Genomic DNA, 11,849 nt, shown 5'->3' with positions numbered 1-11,849 from the left:
TATGCCATAGTTTCCACATCTCAATTGTCATTAAAAAACACTTTTTTTTTTAAAGCAAGTCAGCTATATCAGCTATGTTTTTTTTAAGGCAGTAAATGAGGATGAATGAACTGTTTCACTGCCAGACAAGGCTCCGCTGATAGCCAGGTGTATCATTGGTAAGATGTTGGGACAGCTTTATGTGGGCTGTTTGTGGCCACTGTTTGTCACCATTGTAGTGCAATTCATGTGTTGTGTTGTGTAGTGGCTTTGCTGGCATGCATCCCACTTGCTTGTTTTTTTGCCCCACCAAGATTTACATGCTAAAATCGCCACTACGTTAGGCCTGTATTTTACACATTTTCTTATTAGCTTTTTTCGAATTTGGCAAAAGGTTTCAGATCCCTTGGATTTCTTCACATTTTATTGTGTTACAAAGTGGTATTAAAATGGATTTCATTTTCTTGTCAATAATATACACAAAATACTCATGTCAAAGAGGATGAAATATTTAAACATGTTTTAAAGATGAATAAAAAATGAGAAAGTAACATTTCCTGAAGAAAATGTAGTGTGCTTGTATTTATGGTTCTGAAATACGTTACAGTAGTGGTAGTGACTGCAGTAGTAATGGTAGTGATTGGTTATAGTTGAAAAAGTAAGTAGATGTAAAAAAAAAAATATTGATTGGATAGGATAGCCTGAACATGATGAAGTTGTTTTTGTGCCTCTAGCTTAAACGGTTCAAGAGTTACTTTTGGTGAGTTATTTTATGCTAAGTCTGCACATTTATATAGTTATAATTGATAAAAGTTTTAAGAATTGAAAGTTACGATAGCCTGAACATGAGACAGTTGGTGTGATGTCTCTAGCTTGAATGGTTCAAAAGCTGATGTTGGTGGGTTGTATGATGCAAATGTACATAGTTATTAGTTAATCAAATATTTTAAGAATTTGTGTAACGGTTTTCTTCGGTGGAAGAAGGAGAGGACCAAAGCGCAGCGTGGTTAGTGTTCATCTTATTTTAATAAATCCAAAACTTAACACTACAAATACAAAAACAACAACCGTGAAAACCAAAACAGTTCTATCTGGTGCAGACACACAAAGACAACCACCCACAAAACACAATAGAACACAGGCTACCTAAATATGGTTCCAATCAGAGACAATGACTAACACCTGCCTCTGATTGAGAACCATATCAGGCCAAACGAGAAACCCCACATAGAAACAGAAAACATAGATCATACCCACCCAACTCACGCCCTGACCACACTAAAACATAGAAAATACAAAAAGAACTATGGTCAGAACGTGACAATTTGAAGATAGGATAACATGAGAAAGTTGGGTTGGTGTCTCTAGCTTGAATGGTTAAGGAGTTACTGTTGATGAGTTATTTTATGCAAATTGTTCAAATGTTTTTAATAATACATTTGATTTATATAGCACATTTCTACCAACTGAGGTACTCAAAGCTGCATTGCTTGCTGTTTGGGTTTCTGTATAACACTTTGTGACACCCGCAGATGTAAAAAGGGCTTTATAAATAAATGAGGGGTAAACTCATCTCATACACCACCAATGTGTAGCACCCACTTGGGTGATGCACGGCAACCATTTTTGTGCCAGAACACTCACCACACATCAGCTATTAAGGTGGGGAGTGATACATGCCAATTAGGAATGAGGGGAGTGAATAGGTGGCCATGATGGAATGGGGCCAGGTTTGGAATTTAGCTATGACACCGTGTTTAACACTCTTACAATGAGTGCCATATCATTTTTAATGACCACAGGAAGTCTGGACACCTGTTTAACATCCCATCTGAAAGACAGCACCCTACACAGGGCAATTTCCCCTTCACTGCCCTGGTCATTGGGATCACCTTAGATCAGAAGGGAAGAGTGTCCCCTGTTGGCCCTCCAACACCAATTCCAGCAGCAGCTGGTCTCCCATTCAGGGACCTACCCTGCTTAGCTTCAGAGGAAAACCAGCAGTGGGATGCAGGGGAATCTTACTATATACAGTATATAAAACAAATGAGGGACCTGTTACCATTGATTTGTTGTAATAGATTTTGTAAACAAACGAAGCAATGTTTCAAATCATGTAGAACGCTCTCATGGAATGTCACTCCTTGAGCATTACATATATGGAGATCACCTGACGGTTGCATGTCAAATTGACCCACTCTTTGATGATGTGCGCAGAACATTGTGTGGCTTTAACCCTTAAGCTACTAAATGGGGTCAAAATTCTTCAAACGTTTCATAACCTTGTCAATCAACTTGTTCTTAACAAATCTAAATCATTGTTTAATGTTTCTGTATCAACATGGACTTTTAAAAAATGTACCCCAGCCAAAAACACGTACGTCCGCCTATTGAAATGTGATAAATAGGACCTTTATTTAAATCTAAGTTTCTCTGGAAACATAATTACAAGTTATCCATACCACCAAAGGGTGGAGGGGGACCTGTATCGGTGATTTTGACTAGATAGACAGATCATCCGCAAAGATATACAGGTAACCACCAAAATAAAGGAAACACTTATGAGGGATACAAAGTATATTGAAAGCAGGTGCTTCCACACAGTGCTGGACTAGTGCATACCTCTACGGGGCACCAGGGCATGTGCCATGCGTGCCCGTTCGGTAAGACAGCCCTGCTTCCACTGCAATTAACATTCCATCATGCTTAGGATCATGTATAAAATAGCCCAGTTTCTCATTATTTTGGCTACCATGGCTAGAAGATGAGATCTCAGTGACTTTGAACGAGGGGTCTCAAAGGAGCATAGGGGGTTTAAAGGGTGTGTGTGTGTGTGTCTGTCTGTCTGTCACCAGATCTCAACCCAAATGAACACTTATGGGAGATTCTGGAGCAGCACCTGAGATAGTGTTTTCCACCACCATCAACAGAACAAATTAGGGAATTTCTCATGGAAGAATGGTGTCATATCCCTCCAATAGAATTCCAGACACTTGTAGAATCTATGCCATGGTGCATTAAAGCTGTTCTAGTGGATCAATTCCCTATTAAGACACTTTATGTTAGTGTTTCCTTTGGCTCCCCGTGTACTTGCCTAAAATTGCCTTATTTTTGTGCATATAAAAAATCTGCCAATGGTATAAATACTTGATAGATCTGAAAAACAGAACTCAGATACACTCTGTATTGATGTGTATTCCCCCGAAAAGTAGTTATTCTAGGGCAATTTTTTTTTAAATCGAGGTTTCTCTGGAGACATAATTACAAATGACATATCATCAGAGGGTGGAGGTATGACAATGTACAAAATCAACATTACCTTAGATATATGCTTAGTCACAATCAAAACAGCTGAAGAAAGTGTCAGTGGTATGAATACTTGGTAGAACTGTAATACAGAAACCAGCTACCCTCTGAATGTACACATAGTGCTGTATTGGTGTGTATTCTCCCCTAAAAGTTATTTTACTGAAAATGTTATATAAATACCACAAAAATAAAAATAAAAATATAATGTAACCTTTATTTCGACAGGAATTCCACATTTTGTTGTGTCACAGCCTGAATTCAAAATGGATCAAAATTATATTTTTTCTCACCCATCTACACAAAATACCCCATAATGACAAAGTTATAACATGTTTTTAGACATTTTTGCACATTTATTGAACATTAAATTTAGAAATAGAGTGCATTTGGAAAGTATTCAGACCCCTTGACTTATTCCACATTTTCTTACAGTACAGCCTTGTTCTAAAATTGATTAAATATTTTTTTCTCATCAATCTACACACAAATACCCTATTAAAAACAAAGCAAAAACAGGTTTTTAGAAACTTCTGCAAATGTATTAAAAATTAAAAACAGAAATAACTTATTTACATAAGTATTCCTTGGTGTCCACATCATCAACAAACTAACATGGTCCAAGCATACCAAGACAGTCGTGAAGAGGGCACGACAAAACCTATTCCCCCTCAGGAGACTGAAAAGATTTGACATGGGTCCTCAGATTCTCAAAAGGTTCTACAGCTGCAACATCGAGAGCATCCTGACTGGTTGCATCACTGCCTGGTATGGCAACTGTTCGGCCTCCGACCGCATGGCACTACAGAGGGTAGTGCGTACAGCCCAGTGGGGCCAAGCCTCCTGACATCCAGGACCTCTATATCAGGCGGTGTCAGAGGAAGGCCCTAAAAATTGTCAAAGACTCCAGCCACCCTAGTCGTAGACTGTTCTCTCCGCTACGGCGCAGCAAGTGGTACCGGAGCGCCAAGTCTAGGTCCAAGAGGCTTCTTAACAGCTTCTACCCCCAAGCCATAAGACTCCTGAACATCTAATCAAATGCCAACCAAGACTATTTGCATTGCCCCCCCACCTCCCACCCCCACTTTAATAACCCTACCTATATGTACATATTACCTCAATTACCTTGACTAACCGGTGCCTCCGCACATTGACTCTGTACCGGTACCCCCATGTATATAGTCTCGCTATTGTTATTTTACTGCTGCTCTTTAATTACTTGTTACTCTTATTTCATATTTTACTTTAAAAATGTTTTAACTGCATTGTCGGTTCGGGGCTCATAAGTAAGCATTTCACTGTAAGGTCTACTACACCTGTTGTCGTATTCAGCGCATGGGACTAATAAAATTTGATTTGATTTATTCAGCCCCTTTGCTATGAGACTCGAAATTGAGCTCAGGTGCATCATGTTTCCATTGATCATCCTTGAGATGTTTCTTCAACTTGATTGGAGTCCACCTGTGGAAAATTAAATTGATTGGACATGATTTGGAAAGGCACACACCTGTCTATATTAGGTCCCACAGCTGACAGTGCATGTCAGAGAAAAAACCAAGCCATGAGGTCGAAGAAATTGTCTGCAGAGCTCTGAGACAGGATTGTGTCGAGGCACAGGTCTGGGGAAAAGTACCAAAAAATGTTTGCAGCATTGAAGGTCCCCAAGAACACAGTGGTCTCCATCATTCTTAAATGGAATAAGGTTAGAACCACCAAAACTCTTCCTAGAGCTGGCCGCCCGGCCAAACTGAGCAATCGGGGGAGAAGGGCCTTGGTCAGGGATGTGTCAAAGAACCCGATGGCCCCTCTGATAGAGTTCCAGAGTTCTTCTGTGGAGATGGGAGAACCTTCCAGAAGGACAACAATGTCTGCAGCACTCCATCAATCAGGCCTTTATGTTAGAGTGGTCAGACGGAAGCCACTCCTCAGTAAAAGGCACATGACAGCTCGCTTGCAGTTTGCCAAAAGGCACCTACAGGACTCAGACCATGAGAAACAAGATTCTCTGGTCTGATGAAACCAAGATTGAACTCTTTGGCCTAAATGCCCAGCGTCACGTCTGGAGGAAATCTGTCACCATCTCTACTGTGAAGCATGGTGGTGGCAGCATTATGCTGTGGGGATGTTTTTCAGTGGCAGGGAGTGGGTGACTAGTCAGGATCGAGGAAAAGATGAACGGAACAAAGTACAGAGAGATCCTTGAGGAAAACCTGCTCCAGAGCACTCAGGACCTCAGACTGGGGTGAAGGTTCACCTTCCAACAGGACCCTAAGCACATAGGCAAGACAACGCAGAAGTGGCTTCGGGACTAGTCTCTGAATGTTCTTGAGTGGCCCAGCCAGGTGTCAAGCTTGACGTGTCATACCCAAGAAGACTCAAGGCTGTAATCGCTGCCAAAGGTGCTTCAACAAAGTACTGAGTTTAAAGGGTCTAAATACTTATGTAACTGTGATATTTCAGTTTATTTTTAATACATTTGCAAAAAAAAATGTTTTTACTTCATTATTGGGTATTGTGTGTAGATTGATTGTTTAAAAAATATATATTTTAGAGTAAGGCTGTGACATAAAATAATATATGTCAATACATGCTAGGATCACCTTTGGCAGTGATTACAGCTCTTTCTGGGTAAGTCTAAGAGATTTGCATATCTGATTTGTACAATATTTGTATTCAATATTTGTACAAAGCCAACAACTACTTTGGCCGCCTTTCCTTCCAGTTCTCTGCTGCCAATGACTGGAACGAATTGCAAAAAAAAAAAAAAACGCTGGAGATTTAGATTTCCCTCACTAACTTTAAACATCAGCTAACTGATCGCTGCAGCTGTACATAGCCCATCCAATCTACCTACCTCATCCCATATTGTTTTTATTTACTTTTCTGCACACCAGTACTTCTACTTGCATATCATCATCTGCACATCTATCTCTCCAGTGTTAATTTGCTAAATTGTAATTACTTCGCTACTATGGCCTATTTGCCTTACCTCCTCATTCCATTTGCACACACTGTATATAGACTTTCTTTTTTTCTATTTTGTTATTGACTGCACACTTGTTTATTCCATGTGTAACTCTGTGTTTGTGTCGCACTGCTTTGCTTTATCTTGGCCAGGTCGTAGTTGTAAACGAGAACTTGTTCTCAACTAGCCTACCTGGTAAAATAAAGCTGAAATAAAATAAATTCTTAAAAAACAAAAAATCAAGCTCTGTCAAGTTGGTTGTTGATCATTGCTAGACAGTCATTTAAGTCTTGCCATAGATTTAAGCCGATTTAAGTCAAAACTATAACTAGGCCAATCAGGAACATTCCATGTTGTCTTGGTAAACAACTCCAGTGTATATTTGTCATTGTGTTTTCGGGTATTGTCCTGCTGAAAGGTAAATTTGTCTCCCAGGACATTAACCGTTGTCACTGGTGTAGAGAGGAGTAGGCAGGAGGCAGTTGCAGGTTTAGAACTACTGAATTTATTTAAGCACCATAGATCAAAGCGGGATGAAACCCAAACGCTGTTGTACTCAAACTATATCTTCATAAACAAAAAGGCACAACACGAACCCAAAGTGCAGAATATAAAGTACTCAGGAAAAAGTAGGAGAGATTCCTCTCAGGAAAACAAGTAACATTTACAATGACAAATGGCAGAGGGAGTATATATAGAGTGGGGATTGGAACCAGGTGTGTGTAATGATGATGATGATAAGTCCGGGGAGTAGGTTCAGCAGCAGCTAGAAGGCCGGCGACGCCGAACGCCTTAGCTGGACAGGACAGGGAGTCATAGTGAAGGCTGGTGTGACAGTTCCTACCCCTGTGGGGCGCCGCTGATTTTGGGGATGACCCCGGAGACACAGTGCAGATAGGTCGGGACGACATCTGTGGAAGTCCCGAAGGAGAGAACGATCCAGGACATCCTGTGCCGGAACCCATCACCGCTCTTCGGACCGTAGCCCTCCCAGCCGACCGGGTACTGGAGAAGCCCCCACGACGCAGGCTGCGGACGGAGTATGCCAGGGCCCCCTTGAAGTCCAAGAGAGGGGGAGGTGCGTTGTGGGGTCCAACACTAGCCAAGGGACCAGCTGCCACCGGCCTGTGGAGAGATACATGAAATGAGGCTGAGATACGATAATTGTAATCTGTAATCTGTACGTCACCTCATTGACTCTCCTCAGGACTTTGAACGGCCCCATAAATCACAGGCTCAGCTTCTGGCAGGACAGGCGGAGGGGCAGGTCCTTCGTAGAAAGCCAGAGCTTGTCATCGGGGTGAAAGACCGGGGCCAGACTGCGGTGACGATCGGCCTGCGTCTTCTGCCGGAACCAATCATCCACTGCAGGAGCCTCGATCTGACTCCGGTGTCAGGGCCGGCTGATAGCCTAGAACACACTGAAAGGGTGTGAGGTTAGTGGAGGAGTGACGGGGGGAGTTTTCTGCGTATTCTGCCCAATGCAGACATGCAGCCCACTCACCACGGCCGGTCCTGACAGTAACTACGAAGGTACATACCCTCTTCCATCTCTAGCCCCGCAGTGCATATTCAATAGCCCAGGAAGGAGACCGCCTGCTGAGAGAAAAGGAACTTCTCCGCCTTGGCGTACAGGTGATGCCCTATCAGCCGCTCCAAAACGGACCTGGCACGAGAGACATGTTGCATGTAGTGGAGTGACACTAAGATGTTGTCTATGTACACCCCTGCACAGCGACCTAACATGTATCTAAACACCTCATTAGTGAATGATTGAAACACAGAGGGTGCATTTGTCAGGATGTAGGGCATTACCCTGTATTCATAGTGCCCGGTGCTGGTGCTGAAGGTGGTCTTCCATTCATCCCCCTCTCTAATGCTCACCAGATTGTAGGCACTGTGTAAATCCAACTGAATACATTTAGTACTAACCTAATTTAGGTTAGTATTGTGGAGTAACTACAATGTTGTTGATCCATCCTCAGCTTTCTCCTATCACAGCCATTAAACTCTGTAACTGTTTTAAAGTCACCATTGACCTCATGGTGAAATCCCTGAACGGTTTCCTTCCTCTCCGGCAACTGAGTTAGGAAGGACACACATTTTTACTCCTGAATTCTTTTAGGCTTGCCATAACAAAGGGGTTGAATCCTTATCGACTCAAGACATTTAATCTTTTCATTTTTTATTAATTTGTAAACATTTCTAATAACAATTTTACTTTGACATCATGAGGTATTGTGTGTAGGCCAGTGAGACAACATCTAAATTGAATACATTTTAAATTCAGTCTAACACAACAAAATGTGGAAAAAGTTAAGGGGTGTGAATACTTTTTGAAAGCACTGCATAGGCTATGCATGAATCAGATACATTTTTACGTGATTTGGAGAAAACATATACTTGGTTTTACCTGAATTAAGTACCAATTTCAGTTCAACAAAGACTTTCTGCAACACAATGACAGCTGATTGAAGCCACGAAAGAGGCTGGCATGGTCAATCGTAGGGGAGATGCACACAAAAGTAATTTTTAGCATAAGTTTTCATGTACTGAATAAAAATCTAAAATTCTGTTTTTCCATCAACTCTGTCACGCCCTGACCTTAGAGAGCCTTTTTTATGTCTCTTTTTGCTTTGGTCAGGGTGTGATTTGGGTGGGCATTCTAGGTCCTTTACTTCTATGCTTTTGTGTTTCTATGTTTTGGATGGGTATGGTTCTCAATCAGGGACAGCTGTCTATTGTTGTCTCTGATTGGGAACCATACTTAGGTATCCCTTTTTCCCTCCTTTCAGTGTGGGTAGTTATCTTTGTTAGTGGCACTTTGCCCTGTAAGCTTCACGGTTGTTTTTCATTTGTTGTTTTGTTGGCGACATTTTAAATAAAGAGAGAAATGTATGCTCACCACGCTGCACCTTGGTCCACTTCTTTCAACGGCCGTGACACTCTACCGATAGTTTTGTCACATTAAATAGCAAATGTGTCTACTCTGGTGTTGACACATGCACTCTAGCCAACAACAGCTCGCAGATAAACTGCAGGTAGGCTGTGTGGGTAAACTAATCTACATGAGATTATTATAGATAAGAGCAAGAATATTTGTATTTGTATCTATTGGAAAGGAGCATCAAGCTCATCACCGACAACATGCATTTTCACCGCCCTGTGAAGTTCATCACAATTTATTTCATCTGTAGCCTATTAAACTTCTTGGTTTCCCGAGTCGTAGTGGGAGGACGACACACCACGTCATAGGGGGACTCCAAATTACCTTCGATATGATTATTATATTTTCACCGCCATTACTCGCATAATACATTTTACAGACACAAAAAGATCCCACCATGTCAAACAAACAAATTATTTGTAGGCATTTGTAAAATTGTAACGAAACTTCCACAGCTATCATGATAAAAAAACATGTGGTTAGTGACTCCGCAACCAGAGGAGCAGAAAGATGAAGCAAGGATGAAGCAAATTAGTCCCGGTGGATTTTTTTTACATCAATCTTAAGCAAGGCATCTAGGACATCACAAGTAGCAAAGTTTATTAAATTGAAATAAAGAACATAAAACTGATCTTCCATCGAGTCAACTGGAGGCTGGGAGGGGGAAGAGCAGTCGACTGACTGACCAGGATCAATTAAACCACAATTTCTTTCAAATAAAAAGCCTGCTGAGGTAAAAGGCTGATTTAAAAGCGTCACTTGTCAAAAACATTTCAGTGATAATGCTGGAGTCTGACACAACTTGATTATGCAGGAAAGGAGATACATTTGCACCCCAGTATCTCTACTTGAACATCATCATCTGCACATCTAGCAATCCACTGTTAATGCTAAATTGTAATTATTTCGCCTCATTGGCCTATTTATTGCCTTACCTCCCTAATCTTCTACATTTGCACACACTGTACATAGATTTTTTTCTATTGTGTTATTGACTGTACATTTGTTTATGTGTAACTCTGTAACTGTTGTTGTTTTTGTCGCATTGCTTTGCTTTATCTTGGCCAGGTCGCAGTTGTAAATGAGAACATGTTCTCAACTGGCCTACCTGGTTAAATAAAGTTGAAAAAATAAAAAACAAAATTCCACACTTCAGTGGATTAACTGTTTTCCAAAATTTTGACTGTTCACCAGCAGATGTGAAAGAACTTAGAAAGTAGCTTGATTTAGCTACTTAATTCAGGAAGTACATTTATTACTCATTAGCCTGAAATGCTGCCAATCAGCTACAGAGTCAGTTGTTCTAGCCTTGGCCCAGGCCTGATTTCTCATCATAATGAGATCTGAAAGTTTTATAGAGAACAAAGGATTTGTTCTATTTTTAACTCTAAGGCATTTAAAGGGGGCATGTTAGTCTGCCAGAGACATAAAAATAGATGAGCAATGTTCTAGAGCCAATTCAGGGTCTGGCATGCAGCTGATTGAGTTTTCCTCTAAGCAATTCATATTATGAAGAATCGCCTGGGGAGAATAAACAAAATAATGTATCTTCATAATTATATGAGGATCAATGTTTTTCTGTTTTGTATCTCTAATACATGCAGCAGGACAGTGATTACTGATGTCATTAACAAAAACACACTACGGTAACTAATTTGTCCAAATTTGGTCAATCAGCGAGGAGTTTCCTGGGTTTCTTACATTAATCTGTGTAGGTTCGGAGATTAGTTGAGTCAGGTTAAAATCAAGACAAATATTATTCAATGATCAGAGGCCAGGATAAACCAATCCAGGTTAAAATCTCTTTAAAATAACAAATTCAGATGACAGACAAGGTTTTAAGTATTCAGAAATGGTATCAACAGAATCCATCAGCGCAACAGGGGAAGGTAAATCTCTGCTACAAACAAATGCATATCTTGGTATAAGGCCAAATCTACAACCAAACACTCAAAAACGTTTTGATTTTGGGAGTAGCAGCTAGGTTCCCATCCAATTGGTGACAGATTTTCATACAAATATTCTAAAATCCGCATAAAGAAAATGTGCAAATTTTCCCACCAGTGATGTTTACACCAAACAGACGTTATGCTGACAAATAACATAGTGCACACAAAATGTACTTTTTCACTTACATTTTCATGTAGCGAAGAATAATCTCAGGTTCAATGTGTTTCCATCGCATTTTCAAATCTGCCCCTACCGATAGTTCTGTCACAAACTGTTGCATTAAATAGCAAATGTTCCAACTCTGGTTTTGGCACTTGCACTCTAGCCAACAGCTCACAGATACAGTGCTGGTAGGCTGGTTTACGTGATGATTACATAAGAGCGAGAATAATTTGTTTGTCAAGCATATATCATTATGTCGCAAGAATAAGACGCTCAATATTTATTTGAAAGTAGCATCAAGCTCATCATCGTACACTTTCACCATCCTATGAAGTTAGTCATCATTTATTTAATCTGTGGTTTAATAAACTGCATCGTTTCCCGAGTCCTATTCTGGTCGTAGTGGGAGGACCACACACCATATTGCGTGACTCCAAATTTACTTCGATATGATGGTTATTATATCAATATTTCCGCATACAGGCGTTTCCACTGCCATTTCTCAAAAAAAATATTTTGGCTAAAATTACGTGTTAGCAT

At 40.6% G+C, this 11,849-nt stretch overlaps 1 long non-coding RNA gene across 1 annotated transcript; it reads right to left on the bottom strand.

Annotated features, from left to right (window-relative positions):
* Window positions 1–1,031: 1,031 nt before the first annotated feature.
* LOC129853457 (uncharacterized) lies at window positions 1,032–11,849 on the bottom strand. The gene is made up of 3 exons (XR_008759131.1): window positions 11,333–11,849; window positions 7,792–7,916; window positions 1,032–7,671 (listed from the first exon to the last, which is right to left on the bottom strand). It is a non-coding gene; the product is annotated as an uncharacterized LOC129853457 (long non-coding RNA).

Source organism: Salvelinus fontinalis, chromosome 1 (genome assembly GCF_029448725.1).
Source record: "Salvelinus fontinalis isolate EN_2023a chromosome 1, ASM2944872v1, whole genome shotgun sequence".
NCBI lineage: Eukaryota > Metazoa > Chordata > Actinopteri > Salmoniformes > Salmonidae > Salvelinus > Salvelinus fontinalis.
This window is presented reverse-complemented; position numbering and strand designations above follow the sequence as displayed.